The sequence below is a fragment of the Anopheles coustani genome (genome assembly GCF_943734705.1).
Source record: "Anopheles coustani chromosome X unlocalized genomic scaffold, idAnoCousDA_361_x.2 X_unloc_15, whole genome shotgun sequence".
In the NCBI taxonomy this organism is placed as follows: domain Eukaryota; kingdom Metazoa; phylum Arthropoda; class Insecta; order Diptera; family Culicidae; genus Anopheles; species Anopheles coustani.
The window spans coordinates 357501-361803 of NW_026525104.1; positions in this window are offsets into that span (position 1 = coordinate 357501).

Genomic DNA, 4303 nt, shown 5'->3' on the forward strand with positions numbered 1-4303 from the left:
GAGGACTTGGTGAAGATACCCCTGTCACCTTGTTCGAGGCCACTTGCATGGTCGCAAGCGTTGTGATACAATGGCCCTACCGGGCAAACACTTTGGGTTCGCAAGGACTTGGAGTGCCGGGACGGGTTGGCGGATCCAACACTCTGGGTACCTCCGGGTACTTGGGGTTGGTTGAGGACTTGGTGAACAAACACTTGATATACGTTCTTCGGATGTACTTCGGGTGTCACCTGTTGTCCGAGGCCACTTGCATGGTCAACGGTTGAGGTGGTGATGGCGGGTCGGTGCTGTAGGGTGCCGGCCTGTTGGCTGCCTTGGCCGGGTTGGTTGGTTAACACTTGATTGAGCTTGCACCCGAGGGTAATGGCACTTGAAGGTGGGTACCGGCCGGCTGACCTGGTGTGATGGTTGGTTGGTGAACACTTGGCGGTACTTGCACTTGGCTGTGCTTGGACTTGAAGGTGGGATCCGGCTGGCCTGGGCCATTGGTGGTTGGTTGGTTGGTTAGCCCTTAGCTGGGCTGGCTGGCTGGCTGGCCATCGGTGGTGTGGTGTGGTGTGTTGGTTGGTTGGTGAACACTTGGCGGTACTTGCACTTGGCTGTGCTTGGACTTGAAGGTGGGATCCGGCTGGCCTAGGCCATTGGTGGTTGGTTGGTGGGTTAGCCCTTAGCTGGGCTGGCTGGCTGGCTGGCCATCGGTGGTGTGGTGTGGTGAGGTGTGTGGAGTCGAGCATCGCGCGCCGTTGCCTTCTTCGGAGTGTTGTAGGTACGCAAGTGCTTGCAATGCAAAGAGGTTGGTGATGGAGTGACATTGCCTTCACCATGGAGTTGCGGGTACTTAGGTACTTGCAAGGAGATGGTGGTATGGTGGTGTTGCGTGTGTGGTGTTCGATTAGAAAGATATAATTTCTAAGTCCGGATTAGTGCTGTCAGTGGGGCCGCCGCTAACAGGTCCTGCACGGCCACCGTGGGGCTTGACTTGGCGCTATTCCGGACTTGGGGCGATCACGATGTCCCCGTGCGGGACTTAGAAGATGGAAGAACACAAGTACCCTTATCCCATGACTTGTGAGCGATTGGCATACGTTACCACATGAAGAGAAAAATTGGCTAAGTCCCGGATCCATATTATATGAAGAGAAAAATCGGCTAAGTCCCGGATCCATATTATATGAAGAGAAAAATTGGCTAAGTCCCGGATCCATATTATATGAAGAGAAATATCGGCTAAGTCCAGGATCCATATATAATAACCTAATAATCGGCTAAGTCCCGGATCCATATTATATGAAGAGAAAAATCGGCTTAGTCCAGGATCCATATATAATAACCTAATAATCGGCTAAGTCCAGGATCCATATATAATAACCTAATAACAGGCTAAGTCCAGGATCCATATTATATGAAGAGAAAAATCGGCTAAGTCCGAGATTGGGTCTGTCAGACATACACTTTCAAGATACCACACAAGCAAGCAAGATGGCCTAGTGATGGAACCATATAATATGAAGAGAAAAATCGGCTAAGTCCGAGATTGGGTCTGTCGGAAATACACTATCAAGTTACCACACAAGCAAGCAAGATGGCCTAATGATGGATCCATATGATATGAAGAGAAAAATCGGCTAAGTCCAGGATCCATATAATATGAAGAGAAAAATCGGCTAAGTCCCAGATTGGGTCTGTCAGAAATACACTTCCAAGTTACCACACAAGCAAGCAAGATGGCCTAGTGATGGATCCATATGATATGAAGAGAAAAATCGGCTAAGTCCAGGATCCATATAATATGAAGAGAAAAATCGGCTAAGTCCCAGATTGGGTCTGTCAGAAATACACTTCCAAGTTACCACACAAGCAAGCAAGATGGCCTAGTGATGGATCCATATGATATGAAGAGAAAAATCGGCTAAGTCCCAGATTGGGTCTGTCAGAAATACACTTCCAAGTTACCACACAAGCAAGCAAGATGGCCTAGTGATGGATCCATATGATTTGAAGAGAAAAATCGGCTAAGTCCAGGATCCATATAATATGAAGAGAAAAATCGGCTAAGTCCCAGATTGGGTCTGTCAGACATACACTTTCAAGTTACCACACAAGCAAGCAAGATGGCCTAGTGATTGATCCATATGATATGAAGAGAAAAATCGGCTAAGTCCGAGATTGGGTCTGTCAGACATACACTTCCAAGTTACCACACAAGCAAGCAAGTTACCACATGAAGAGAAAGCCGGCAAAGTCCGGGAATGTTACCACATGAACTGGAAAATGGGCAAAAACCTACCTTCACAGGGAACGTGAATAACTAAGGCTGTAGACATTGGATCGACAAGCCAAAGACTGATATGGAAAGGAAATGAGTAGTACTAGCTTTCCTGAGAGTTGCAGAGCTTAGACTGCATATGAACGGAAGATATTAAGCGTCAAAGTCAGAAAAGTTGCCCGAAGGAACACAAGTTCCAACTTAGAGCATGAATACCGCCTAGACGGTAGGAGGTACGGCCAGGCTGAGGAATAAGAAAATGTTGGCCAACATGTTCCCTAACTATCCCCCGAAGACCGCAAAGCAATCCAACATCAACCAAGAAAGTTATAGCCCGATCAAGGAAACACCTACTTTGCACCGATTTTGCACCAAATACATGTACCAAGCACCTTCGGTTGCATACCTGCAGGGGCTTACCATAGTAGGCCATGGAAGACCGATATACCGAACATAATCACTTTCTATCTCCTCGGGTGTTGGAGGTAGCGCTTTGCGGTACAAGAACGAAAGTTAGACCATATCTTGGTGCATCTTTTTGCCCAAAAACACAAGACCCTATCTACCAAGGCAAGAAAGTTGTGTGGGGACAAAATGTCCAAAAGTGCCCAAAGTGGCACACTTGAACCATATATTCGAGAAAAACACAAGTGTGGGCCCGAGCTAGCAAGTTGAAATGTTCTGACCGTCAGTAGCCCTAGTTGAGGTGCACTTATCATTATATGAGGCCAACGTGCCAGCTAGTCTCTAAAGGGGCGATATGGGTGTTCCAAGGTTTGTACCCAATTGAGGAAAAAACAGGGTAAGGTACGGTGTACCGCGAATAACTCGGGCTATAGATGTCCGATCGATGAGTTTGGCATATGTATGGAAAGGTCTCGACGAGACCTAACTACCCTGAAAGTATGAAGGCAAAGACTTGAATGACCGGGAAGTAATTAAGTGCACAAGTGGTAAAGTTGCACCAAAGTCCATGTTACCCGAAGTGGTACATGAACACCCAATATTCGACCAAAACACAAGTTTAGAGACGAGCTAGCGAGCTACATTGTTCAGACCGTCAGTAGCCCGCATCAAGACACGCATTTCATTATATTGAGCCTAGCCGCTAGCTCGACTCGAAGTCGGTCATATGGTTGGTTGATGGTTTGGACCGACCACGTGGTGTACCAAGGTTATGTACCTTTCATGAATTAAAACTCTGGCTGTATGGCACTGAGCGACAAGCTAAGGTGTGATTTGGAATAGTCTTGAGTGGGACTATTTAGGAAAAATGCGAACAAAAAATCACAAAGTCCTTGGGCGAAGCTATTAGCGAAACATAGAGCAAATTGGTACCAAAAACTATGGAAATGGGACTTGAGTCAAAAATAACCGCAAGTTGGAGAAGAGATAGCAAGCTTGCGTAGAACATTTATAACTAGTGCGTGGTTTGACCAACAAAAATGTGTATGGGGCCAAGGCGCTGGCTGGCCTCCAAAGTGGAGATATGGGCGATACAAAGTTTGTACCCAAGTACGAACAAGTATGGAAAAAACAGGGTAAGGTACCAAGTACCATTAATAACTTCGGCTGTAGATGGCCGAGCGAGGCAAACGGCTCACCGTTGGAAAGGTCTCGGGGAGACCTATCTACCCTGAAAGTTTCATGAGGCTGAGTTGAAAGACCACGGAGATATTAGGTGATGATGGTCCAATTCGGGGACCAAGTCGCAGGAAATGGCACTTGACCAAAATCACCCTTGGAAGGTGAATACCGGCTTACCGGTAAGAGATAGCGACTTGGCGTGGAATATTCATAAGTTGGGCGTGTAGAGACGCAACTTTCATTATATGGGGGCAACCCGGTCAGGGTGCTCCAAGTCGGTCGTTTGGTCGGTTTATGGTTTGGGCCGACCACATGGTGTACCAAGTTGAGGTACCTTTCATGAATTATAACTCGGTCAGTTTGCCACCGAGCGACAAGTTCCGGTGTGATTTGGAATGGTCTTGAGTGGGACTATCAAGGAAAAATACAAATAGAATATCAGCTTGTCCA